Raw genomic sequence first — 13,084 nt, forward strand, 5'->3', positions numbered from 1 at the left:
TGTCTCTGTCTATCTCTGTCTGTCTCTCTCTTCTGTTCTGTCTGTCCTTCTCTCTCTCTGTCTCTCTCTGTCTCTCTCTCTCTCTCTGTCTCTCTTGTCTGTCTCTATCTATTTCTCTTTCTGTCTCTCTGTATCTCTCTGTCTGTCTGTCTCTCTTTTGTCTGTTCTGTCTGTCCTTCTCTCTCTGTCTCTGTCTCTGTCTCTCCTCTTTTGCACTTGATACACATTTTTATATATTTGCGCAACACAGGGAAGAGAGACTTAATTGCCCTGAACATCCGGGAGCATTCTGAAAGAAAGTCGTCGGTCCAGCCTGCCGTGCCTTCTGTGAATCACACATTGCGCAGCCAACTTACACAAAATGTGGCCTCCCCCCTTTCTCTTTTAATCACACAGGGATGTAATCATTTAAACCTATTTCCCTCCAGAAGCCTCCAATTGCTTTGTGAGGTCTAGCAAAGGAATCGACAGAGGGTGACAGAGCTTTCTCTGAATGCAAAAAAAAAAGGAGGTTCCTGCAATTACCCCTGTCCAGATAGTAGCTCAGGAGGAACAAAGGACATGAGTCACCAAACCAACTTAATCAGCAAAGAAAAATCCATTAAAAAAAAGACCCAACAAAGAAAGAAATGTAAGATTACAGCGATCTAGGAGAATTGACCCTTGGCTGCAAAAGTGGGACAACATGGCTTGGATATTTCTCACTTCAGCCTTTCAAATTGGAGCCTTTAATCTCTTTTGACATTACGTGGAGAAATTCATGAAGGTTTCTAGCTGGCGTGATGGAAGTGGCTTGTCCTTGTCTTTTTTCTAGACTTGAAGAGGCGGGATGGGGTCAGTACTCCACACTGGTCTAACAGCCAATGCTAGAAATACAGTCGTACCTCTACTTACGAACTTAATTCGTTCCGTGACCGGGTTCTTAAGTAGAAAAGTTTGTAAGAAGAAGCAATTTTTCCCATAGCAATCAATGTAAGAGTAAATAATGTGTGTGATTGGGGAAACCACAGGGAGGGTGGAGGCCCTGTTTCCTTCCAGGAGATTCCTAGAGAGGCCCCATGGAGGCTTCTCCCTGCCTTTTCCAGCCCTGTTTCCTCCCAGGAGATTCCTAGAGGGCCTCCACGGAGGCTTCTCCTCACCTTTTCCAGCACTGTTTCCTCCCAGGAGATTCCTAGAGGGGCCTGACGGAGGTTTTTCCCCACCTTTTCTGGCCCTGTTTCCTCCCAGGAGATTCCTAGAGGGCCCCCACAGAGGCTTCACCCTGCCTTTTCCAGTTACAGTTTTGGAGGTTCGGGTTTGTAAGTAGAAACTGGTTCTTGAGAAGAGGCAAAAAAATCTTGAACACCCGGTTCTTATCTAGAAAAGTTCGTAAGTAGACGCGTTCTTAGGAAGATGTACCACTGTATTGTATCGTAACCAGAGTACATGTGGCAGTGGTGGCTTATTCAGACAATAATACAAGCCAACATATAGTATAGGTATTATTTACAAGATATACAATATCTCCATAATCTTACACAATAATTATAATACAGTCCATCTTCTTCAAACAAAGCAGGTACAAATCGGCCAGGAGACAAGCATCTGTTGAGAGTGGTCAGCTGTTTCCACACTCTCCATCAGACGTCTACAAACAAAATTAGGACGTTTTAAACTCAGTTGAAAGGGATTCTGCAGTGGTTGCTTGGTCCCGAACCCTGCTTAGATAAAACTCTTCAAAATCCCGAATCCTTTCGTGGGACCAATTTTAACAAGGGCTTTAAGAGATGAAGAGAGCTTTAAGAAGCTCTGAGAGGGGGGACATAATTGTATTTTTCAAGCACACTACAAGACACAAACTGTTCTTTCTTGTTGAGTACAGAGCACTGAATAATGGCCTTAAAGTACCAGGAGACAGATTCCTGATGAATATGAAAGAAAAATTCCTGATGGTGAGAACTACTAGCTCTTTCTTCTTCTTCTTTTTTTGAGAAGCCAATAAAGCGAGAAGGAAGGAGAAGAGAATGACCTGTAGCAAGGTTGATGGGCTTGTTTACAGTGGAAATTGACAGTCTGCCAGGAGATCAGAAGGATCAAGTTCTCCAGATCATCTTGAAGATAACTTTATCCATGTGTTTACCAAGAGTTAAACCCAATTTGACCAAAGATAAGCAACAGTAAGAGAAGTTCAGTGGTGGTTTAGATCAGTGTTTCCCAACCTTGGCAACTTGAAGATATCTGGACTTCAACTCCCAGAATTCCCCAGCCAGCATTCGCTGGCTGGGGAATTTTGGGAGTTGAAGTCCAAATATCTTCAAGTTGCCAAGGTTGGGAAACACTGGTTTAGATGATTTGAGAAGATTGTTGGATAACCCTTGTTGAGTATGGTCAATCAGACATGCTGGGACTTCAATGAATGGACGATTGGCCTCAAAGCCCTCCTTCACCTCTAGTTCAGTGGTACCTCTACCTAAGAACGCCTCTACTTACGAACTTTTCTAGATAAGAACCAGGTGTTCAAGATTTTTTTTGCCTCTTCTCAAGAACCAATTTCCACTTATAAACCCAGGCCTCCAAAACTGTAATTGGAAAAGGCAGGGAGAAGCCTCCATGGGGCCTCTCTAAGAATCTCCTGGGAGGAAACAGGGTCGGGAAAGGCGGAGAGAAGCCTCTGTGGGGCCAAATTGTCACCCCAGAGAGCGACACTGGTGAGGTTGTAAGTCAAGGACTTAACAGTTCACTTGAACGATGATGATTGTTCAAGCTGCTCCCACTGTTCACATGGCCAGCAAGCCCCTCCTACCCAGTCACATGACCACCAAGCCACACCCACAAATAAGCCACACCCACAGTGTGGCAGTAAATGGCTGCCCATTACTGGTGGGTGGGTGTCCATCCAGGCGAGGAGCAGGAAGCAAAGGGGAGAGGAGGTGGCGAGCAGGCCCCGCAAACCACACCCGCCCTTCCCAGCAGCCCCTGCTCCCCAATCAGCACTCTTGGGCCCTCTCGCGCTAGCACGCGAGAGCAACCAGCTGGGAGCCGGTGTTTTCGCCCCTCCCCGCTTCCGCAAGCATCAACCTGGCGTGAATTCACCCGTCCTCTCAAATCTGAATGCAATCCGATTGTAACTCTAGAAATCTCTCTCCCAACCGGTGAGGGGAGAAGATATTTATTTTATTTTATTTTATTTATTTTATTTTATTATTTTATTTTATTTTATTTTTATTTTTATATTTTTTTATTATTTTTTATTATTTTTTATTATTTTTTTATTTTTATTTATTTATTTATTTATTAGATTTGTATGCCGCCCCTCTCCGAAGACTCATGGCGGCTAACAACAGTATAAAAAGACAATGTAAACAAATCTAATATTCAAAATAATCTAAAAAAACCCAATTTAAAGAACCACTCATACATACAAGCATACCATGTATAAATTCTATAAGCCTAGGGGGAAGGGAAAATTTCAATTCCCCCATGCCTGACGACAGAGGTGGGTTTTAAGGAGCTTGCGAAAGGCAAGGAGGGTGGGGGCAACTCTGATATCTGGGGGGAGCTGGTTCCAGAGGGCCGGGGCCGCCACAGAGAAGGCTCTTCTCCTGGGTCCCGCCAAACGACATTGCTTAGTCGACGGGACCCAGAGAAGACCCACTCTGTGGGACCTAACCGGTCGCTGGAATTCGTGCGGCAGAAGGCGGTCCCGGAGATATTCTGGTCCGATGCCATGAAGGGCTTTATAGGTCATAACCATTTATTCATTCATTTATTAGATTTGTATGCCGCCCCTTTCCGTAGACTCAGGGAGGCTCACAACACAATAAAAACAGTTCATGACAAATCTAATAATTTACAATTTAAGATATTTTAAAAACCCCATTATTAAGCAGACTTACATACAAGCATACCATACATAAATTGTATAGGCCCAGGGGAGATATCTCAGTTCCCCCATGCCTGACGACAAAGGTGGGTTTTAAGGAGTTTACGAAAGGCAAGGAGGGTAGGGGCAGTTCTAATCTCTGGGGGGAGCTGGTTCCAGAGAGTCGGGGCCGCCACAGAAAAGGCTCTTCCCCTGGGGCCCGCCAACCGACATTGTTTAGTTGACGGGACCCGGAGAAGGCCCACTCTGTGGGACCTAATTGGTCTCTGGGATTCGTGCGGCAACCATCTTTGTCAGTCTCCGGCCATCACTTCTGCTCTTGTTCATCCACCCTAATTTTTCTCCTCCTCCAACCGACATCCCCCCATCGCTGCCTCGGCCACCTTTCTATGTGCCATCAAACAGTCTCAGTCGCAGAAGAGAAGAGGAAGGCGACATACATTTTCCTGGGTGTGCATTGGTGGATGGTCTAATCTGTGCCAATGCACTTTAATTCAATTCGTGGTGCCCCGAAGGATTGGACTTGGATTCTTACTGCTAACTGTGTTCAGTTCCAGAAAGTTATCATCGGCTTATTAGTATGAATGGAAGAAGGCCGAAAGAATAAGGGACAGGAGAGGAGGGGAGAAAACCCACATTGGGCTACTGCCCTGCCCTACTAATGAGGCCAATCAAGTGGCTTCTGAACAATTTGCACATCCTCCATCTAGGGGTGAGTCAGAACAATGAGTTACTGGAAGGCAAAACTTAGGAGGAAAGACAGCGCGGGACAGATGTTCCATCTGGAAAGGAGAAGCTTCAGGGAAGGCACCCAATTTGAGAAATAGAAGGAAAGGAGTGAGTGGGAGAAACTTTGGGGGTACTTCCACTTTCAGACCCTGGAACATCACAGGCCAGAGTTGCAGAAATTTGGATATATATTTGTTCTGTCGGGCTCTCTGGTAGACTCCTCCCAAAAATTCACAGGTACAAATGTCAGACACACACACGTTTGAAAATTCAAAACAATGTTCTTTATAATGAAAATTCACTTAAACCAAGCCCTCTTTTGGTATAGCAAGGAGCACTGGTCTCCAAACAACCTGGTGATTTGTATAAGTCCCATATCAGTTCTGTGATACTTATCTTGCAGCTGTGAGGTAATTCACAGTCCTTCTTCTTTCACAAAGTGAAACACACTTTGCTCTGGTTTAGTTTCAAAGCAGGGAAACATCAGCACACAAAAGGTCAAAGTCAGTAAAGCAGTCACGAAACACAACGATCAGATAATCCTCCACAATGGCCAAACCCACAGGCTGCTATTTATAGCAGCCTCACTAATGACCACAGCCCCACCCAACCACAGGTGGCCTCATTTTCTTTGATAATAATCTCTCAGTTGTTGCTGCCTATACATCGCTCTCTGCATGCGTGGCTGTATCATTACATTAACTCTTGTTCTGAATCCAAGGAGGAGAGAGATAATTTATCTCTTTCTGAGCTGTCTGCCCCACTCTCCTCCTCCCTGTCACTCCTGTCTTCTTGGTCAGAGGAGCCTTCATCATCAGATTCCACCGGGGGGGGGGGGCAAAACAGGCCTGCAGCATGTGGATGTCTCCCCCACATCCACAGTCCTTGGGGCAGGAGCTGGGCCAGAGCTAACCACAACAATCCACCCTAAGATAAAATACAGGAAATAGTATAAGGGCAGACTAGATGGACCAGGGGGTCTTTTTCTGCCGTCAATCTTCTATGTTTCTATGACCCCAAGTAAAATGGCTCCAGCCTGAGAGCCTGTGCAGCTTGTGCTGCTGTGTTAAAGGAAAGGTATTAAGGGGAAAGCTCTTTGTGCCAACCACAAAGCTGGCTGTGAAGTGCATACCAGCAGCCAGCACTGAGTGACCTTTTTCTCTAACATCTTTGGACTGTTGCCTGTTGGGCAGCATCCCATCTTTGGTCCTGATGCAGGCATCGCAATCAGCACCAGCCAACACTGGGATGCTTGGATGCAGATCAAGGGCCCAGGTGGCTCCACCCAACTTTCCCTTCACTTGGTTCCTGACTTAGCTTCTTATCTGACTTGGCACAGAAACATAGAAACATAGAAGTCTGACGCCAGAAAAAGACCTCATGGTCCATCTAGTCTGCCCTTATACTATTTTCTGTATTTTATCTTAGGATGGATGGATGTTTATCCCAGGCCAGTTTAAATTCAGTCCCTGTGGATTTATCTACCACGTCTGCTGGAAGTTTGTTCCAAGGATCTACTACTCTTTCAGTCAAATAATATTTTCTCATGTTGCTTTTGATCTTTCCCCCAACTAACTTCAGATTGTGTCCCCTTGTCCTTGTGTTCACTTTCCTATTAAAAACACTTCCCTCCTGGACCTTATTTAACCCTTTAATATATTTAAATGTTTCGATCATGTCCCCCCTTTTCCTTCTGTCCTCCAGACTATACAGATTGAGTTCATGAAGTCTTTCCTGATCAGTTTTATGCTTAAGACCTTCCACCATTCTTGTAGCCCGTCTTTGGACCCGTTCTATTTTGTCAATATCTTTTTGTAGGTGAGGTCTCCAGAACTGAACACAGTCTTCCAAATGGGGTCTCACCAGCACTCTATATGGCGGGATCATAATCTCCCTCTTCCTGCTTGTTATACCTCTAGCTATGCAGCAAGCATCCTACTTGCTTTCCCATTGATGAACATACAAATCTAAATAATAATAATAATAATAATAATAATAATAATAATAATAATAAACCGTAAACGACTTGGAGCGATGCACAAACTAAACAGGGTTTCATTTTATTTGTTTATTACAGTGGTTCTCAACCTTTCTAGTGCCGCGACACCTTAATGCAGTTCCTCATGTTGTGGTGACCCCCAACCATAAGTCTAGCGCCCATTCATCCAACAGAGCTTTAAGCTGATTGGCAGGAAGGTCAGATTGGCAGGAAGGTCAGATTGTAAATGCCTGATTGGTTGATGTTGTGGTTGGCTCTGGCCCAGCTCCTGCCCCAGGGAATGTGGAGGTAGATGCAGGGGACACTTCAACATGTCACAAGCCTGTGTTATTGCCGACAGAATCAGTTCAGAGTTTAGTTTCCTCGGATGAAGAAGAAGGTGGGAGTGACTTGGCAGAGGGGGGCTTGGCACACAGCCCAGGCAGTCAATCTCCCTTATCTTCCATTGATTCAGATGATGACGTTTTGGACCCACGCAAGCGCAGAATTATGCATAGAAGAGACCAAGTAAGAACATATTACAGGAAATAAGGGAGGCCACCTGTGTTTGGGTGGGGCTCCAGTGATTAGGGCTGCTGCTATAAATAGCAGCATGTGGGTTTGGCTGTTGTGGAAGAATATCTGATCGCAGTTGGTCAGGAATCCTGTGTTTTCTGGACTTTGTTGCTTTTTCACGCCTTTGAAAACAAGGCAGAGCAACGTGTATGTGTGTGTGTGTGTCTGTGTGTGTGTGTGTGTGTGTCACTTCCTTGGAAGAAGAAGGGGTGTGAAGTTTCTTCACAGCTGCTGGCTAAGTACTTAGTGACTGCTTAAGGGAAATTGTACAGACTACCCGGTTGTTTTGGGAAGAGTGCTCTTTGCAATACAAAAAGAGTGCTTAGTTTATTTTGAATTTTGTGATGAATAACATTGTTTTGAATTTTCAAACGTGTGTGTGTGTGTCTGAAATTTGTCCCCTTGAATTTTCGGGAGGCTCCTATCAGACAGCCCGGCAGAACAGGTTGGATTGTAAAAATATTTTCCAAGGCGCCAGAATAGAAGCTTTAGTTACTAACACCCTGGGAAATTTGTCTTTTCCCAAAGTCAGGCCTGTGAAATCGTTGTTTGACTCCCAAAGGGAGCCCGACCCCCAGGTTGAGAACCACTGGTTTATTACAATTTTATGCTGCCCATTTGTCAAGTGACTTTAGGTGACTGTCAGGTACAAAGAATTAGGACCATACGTTAAGTTCCAATTAAGCTGATTTATTGCTCAGGCCTTTAGTAAGCGATCTTCCACTTAATTCGTTTAGCAACTGTTCAAAGTTACACCAGCTCTGAAAAAAAGTGACTTACAACCAGTATTCATCTAACCATCATAGCATCCCCTTCATCACATGAACGAAGGACATGTGGTTGGCGAGTGGCATGTACCTACAGTGGTTCCAGTGTTGTGGTAATCACGACCTTACTGGCTGGTTTCCAATGAACCATAGTGGAAGCCAGAATCGCTTAATAATGATACGATTCACTTAACAATCACAGTGATTTGCTTAACAACCGTGGCAAAAAAAGGGTCATAAGATTGGCCATGACTCACTGAACAACTGCCTTGCTTAGCAACAGAAATAATGTTCCCAATTGTGACTGCACAAGGATCAAGTCAACTAACAGTCAGCACTGAATTGGTGCCAGAGTTAAGAGAATTGAAGAGGGCTTGGATTTAGTTAGTTTGTGAGAAGATAACGACTCCAAGCTGATTACTTGTTTGACTCCGCTCTCTCTCTCTCTTTCTCTCTCTCTCTCTCTCTCCCTCTCTCTCTCTCTCTCTTTCTCTCTCTCTCTCTTTCTCTCTCTCTATCTCCCCCCCTCTCTCTTTCTCTCTCTCTCTCTCCCTCTCTTTCTCTCTATCTCTCTCTCCCTCTCTCTCTCTCCCCCCTCTCTCTCTCCCTCTCTTTCTCTCTCTCCTCCTACATTGCAAGAAGCCTTTACTGCATATAAGGGGGTTCTTTTGAAAACAAGTAGCGACTTCCACATATTTGAGGTTTTCATACATTCAAGCAACTGTGAAGTTGGAAGGTGCACCAGCTGCTTAAAAAATAAAAGCAAAAATCAAGAGCCGCATTTAACTCTTACATTGCTAATTGCCATCCTAAAAAATTAAACAAATCATCGCTTTCTTTCCAGTGTCCATTTGGACACCAATGTCATTCTGAAGAAGTTATTCCTTCCCTTGTCTTTAATTAGCAGCAACAGCTGTTCTGCTTGATGAGCAGCTCAGAAATCATTATTCTAAATAGCATCCTGTTGACTTTTTGACACGCTCCCCAGTTTGAAAGAGCAATGAACGTCCCCCAGCTCCACAATCCTGCAGCGAGAAAATTCACCAACCAAACACTTCTCAAGGTCAGGGGTTCTTCCCAAGCCCAGAACAGAAGGATCGTCCTTTTGACATTGACATCGTGAACGATCTTCTCGAGGATGGGATTTTTGGGGGGTGTCACAATATTAAAAACAACAGACTCCGTAAGGAGTTGGGCGGCTCACAAATCTAATAAACGAAATTAAATTAAATTAACAGAGTTGGAAGGGACCTTGGAGGTCTTCTAGTCCAACCCCCTGCTTAGGCAGGAAACCGTACAACACTTCAGGCAGTTGGTGATCTGACATCTGCTTAAAAACTTCCAGTGTTGGAGCATTCACAACTTCTGGAGGCAAGCTGTTCCACTGACTAATTGTTCTAACTGTCAGGAAACTTCTCGTTGGTTCTAAGTTGCTTCTTTCCTTCATTACTTCCCACCCATTGCTTCTTGTTCTAACCTCAGATGCTAATTAATACAGCTATTAATACAGGTAGTATTTATAATATATGTATACGAAATTTTGTACTGATTTATTATTCATTCATTCATTCATTCATTCATTCATTTATTTATTGGATTTGTATGCCGCCCCTCTCCGGAGACTCGGGGCAGCTAACAACAGCAATAAAACAATGTGCAATAATAATCCAATAAATACTAAAAATGATTAAAATACCCATTAATATAAAAAACCAAACATACATACAGACATACCACACATGAAATTGTAAAGGCCTAGGGGGAAAGAGTATCTCAATTCCCCCATGCCTGATGACAGAGGTGGGTTTTAAGGAGCTTACGAAAGGCAAGGAGGGTGGGGGCAATTCTAATCTCTGGGGGGAGTTGGTTCCAGAGGGCCGGGGCCGCCACAGAGAAGGTTCTTCCCCTGGGTCCCGCCAAGCGGCATTGTTTAGTTGACGGGACCCGGAGAAGACCCACTCTGTGGGACCTTTAGCTATAAGTAAGATAGGAAGTGGGATTCCTAAAGTTATATGTTTGTTTGTATGTTATGTCATGTCAAGTTTTTGTGTATAAAGCTGACAACCACAATTTAGCCTCTCTCTCCCCCCCAAAAAATCTGTTGCTAAGTGAGACCGTTGCTAAGTGAGTTTTGCCCATTTTACAATTTTCCTGGCCGCAGTTGTTAGTGAATTGCTGCCATTGTTAAGTTCGTAATATGATTGTTCAGCTTTGCTTGCCATTAGATCGCAAAAGGTGAACGCACAACCCTGGGGCACAGTGCCCATCATAAATATGAACCCGTTGCCAATCATCTGAATTCTGATCACGTGACTATGGGGAACGCCACAACAGTCGTAATAGCGAAAAGTGGTCCTAAGTCAGTGACCTATGGCATCTTCAGTGCCATTATAACTTTGAACGATCACTAAATGAATGTCAAGGGCTACCTTGTACAATACTGACTCAATTAGTCCTGTGTTCAAAGCTTCCTTAGCTTCTATTTTTTATTTATTTTTTATACACAAAAACTTGACATGACACAACATACAAACATATATGTTTGTATGCCGCCCAGTGTCTATGGAGAGGGGCAGCATACAAATCTAGTAATAAACAAATAAATAAACAAACAAACAAACAAACAAAACCTTAGGAATCCCACTGCCTATCTTACTTATAGATAAAAGATCAATACAAAATTTTGTATACATATATTGTAAATATTTACATTTCTAATATTTACATTACTGCCTGGAGGACAGAAGGGGGACATGATCGAAACATTTAAATATGTTAAAGGGTTAAATAAGGTTCAGGAGGGAAGTGTTTTTAATAGGAAAGTGAACACAAGAACAAGGGGGCACAAAATCTGAGGTTAGTTGGGGGAAACATCCAAAGCAAGTGAGAAAATATTATTTTACTGAAAGAGTAGTAGATGCTTGGAACAAACTTTGTGGTTGGTAAATCCACAGCAACTGAATTTAAACCTGCCTGGGATAAATGCAGGAAATAGTATAAAGGCAGATTAGATGGACCAGGAGGTCTTTTTCTGCTGTCAATCTTCTGTTTCTAATTCATTTCAATATCTATTTCTTCCATATATTTGTCAGTGTAGGTTATCCTATTTACTAAACCTTTCCTTCTATTATAATTTATCAAATTTATTCTCTATATTATATGTATCTTTTTTCTTTTATGTACGCTGAGAGCATATGCACCAAGATAAATTCCTTGTGTGTCCAATCACACTTGGCCAATAAAATTCCTATTCTATTCTATTCTATTCTATTCTATTGTTCTGTTCTGTTCTATCCTATCCTATCCTATTCCATTCTATTCTAATTCTATTCTATTCTAATATAATGGTATAATATTGAATTAAACATTAAACTAACCCCTAACCTTTTTAGCTTCTCTTCTAAGACCATTTCAAAATTTGCTTTTTTTCCCAGTTTCTTGGCTGAGATGCTGAAGACCTCTGGGTACCCTCTCTGATGATGATCCAACAAAAGATGATTATCCGACAGAGTCAAGATGTGCTTGTTATGGCCATGAAGACAGGATGGAAAACATTGACTTTTCAGCCTCTTAAGAAGATCTCGGCTTCCGCGGTGCTTGCTGCTGTCTTGTCTTGCGTGGCCCCCGTATTCTCTCCTTTAGCTGGGATACCTCTGGCTGTTTCTCGCGCAGGGGGTTAACATGCGGTTGCTAAGCGATGGCATGGCAGACCTACTTCCCCTGTGCTTTGTGTCGGTGATTCCTTTAACATGCTCTTTTAAAATGTACACAGTCATTCCTCTTCTTAACACCTTCCGGGAAAGGCTCATTTAAATTGCCAAGCTTTATTCCCACCCCCCCTTCTCCCCGTTCTGTCAAAAGTCTTTCTGCAGCTAAAACCCAGCCGGCTGCAAATCGTGCATCACCCCCAAGCCGCTTCTGACAATATTGGAGTGAGAAGGGGAGAGAAAAAAGAAATGTTCCTAAATTATTTTTTATTATTGCTTTTGGGCTGTGGGGTTTTTTCCCCCCTTGCTTGGTGCAGGAGAGATCTATCTATCTATCTATCTATCTATCTATCTATCTATCTATCTATCTATCTATCTATCTATCTATCTATCTATCTATCTACCTACCTACCTACCTACCTACCTACCTACCTAATCTATCTATCTATCTATCTATCTATCTATCTATCTATCTATCTATCTATCTATCTATCTACCTACCTACCTACCTACCTACCTAATCTATCTATCTATCTATCTATCTATCTATCTATCTATCTATCTAATCTATCTATCTATCTATCTATCTATCTACCTACCTACCTACCTACCTACCTACCTACCTAATCTATCTATCTATCTATCTATCTATCTATCTAATCTATCTATCTATCTATCTATCTATCTATCTATCTATCTATCTACCTACCTACCTAATCTATCTCTCCATCCATCCATCCATCCATCTATCATCTATCTATCTATCTATCTATCTATCTATCTATCTATCTATCTATCTATCTATCTACCTACCTACCTACCTACCTAATCTATCTATCTATCTATCTATCTATCTATCTATCTATCTATCTATCTAATCTATCTATCTATCTATCTATCTATCTATCTATCTATCTATCTACCTACCTACCTAATCTATCTCTCCATCCATCCATCCATCCATCTATCATCTATCTATCTATCTATCTATCTATCTATCTATCTATCTATCTATCTATCTATCTATCTATCTACCTACCTACCTACCTACCTTATCCATCCATCCATCCATCCATCCATCCATCCATCCATCCATCCATCCATCTATCTATCTATCTATCTATCTATCTATCTATCTATTTATTAGATTTGTATGCCGCCCCTCTCCGTAGACTCGGGGTGGCTCACAACAATAACAAGAACAATGTAAGAACAAATCTAATAATTTAAAAAACACTAAAAAACCCCATTATTAAAAGCAGACAAACACACAAACATTCCATGTATAAACTGTATAGGCCCCAGGGGAGATGTGTCAGTTCCCCAATGCCTGATGGCAGAGATGGGTTTTAAGGAGCTTACGAAAGGCTAGGAAGGTGGGGGCAACTCTGATATCTGGGGGGAGCTGGTTCCAGAGGGTCGGGGCCGCCACAGAGAAGGCTCTTCCCCTGGGCTCCGCCAAACG

General features: G+C 42.8%; 3 protein-coding genes across 4 annotated transcripts in view; 1 reads left to right on the forward strand and 2 right to left on the reverse strand.

The window, feature by feature from the left end:
* IQCK (IQ motif containing K) overlaps positions 1–11,952 on the forward strand; it is a 163,754-nt gene extending 151,802 nt beyond the window's left edge. The window contains exon 11 of the mRNA XM_070761171.1: positions 11,347–11,952. The gene's annotated coding sequence lies outside the window, so the exon portion shown is untranslated. The remainder of the gene's footprint in view (positions 1–11,346) is intronic.
* Positions 1–13,084, reverse strand: part of GPRC5B (G protein-coupled receptor class C group 5 member B) — a 140,027-nt gene that overhangs the window by 101,004 nt on the left and 25,939 nt on the right. The window lies entirely within an intron of this gene.
* Positions 1–13,084, reverse strand: part of GPR139 (G protein-coupled receptor 139) — a 78,917-nt gene that overhangs the window by 38,319 nt on the left and 27,514 nt on the right. The window lies entirely within an intron of this gene.

The sequence above is a fragment of the Erythrolamprus reginae genome, chromosome 9, assembly GCF_031021105.1.
Source record: "Erythrolamprus reginae isolate rEryReg1 chromosome 9, rEryReg1.hap1, whole genome shotgun sequence".
NCBI lineage: Eukaryota > Metazoa > Chordata > Lepidosauria > Squamata > Dipsadidae > Erythrolamprus > Erythrolamprus reginae.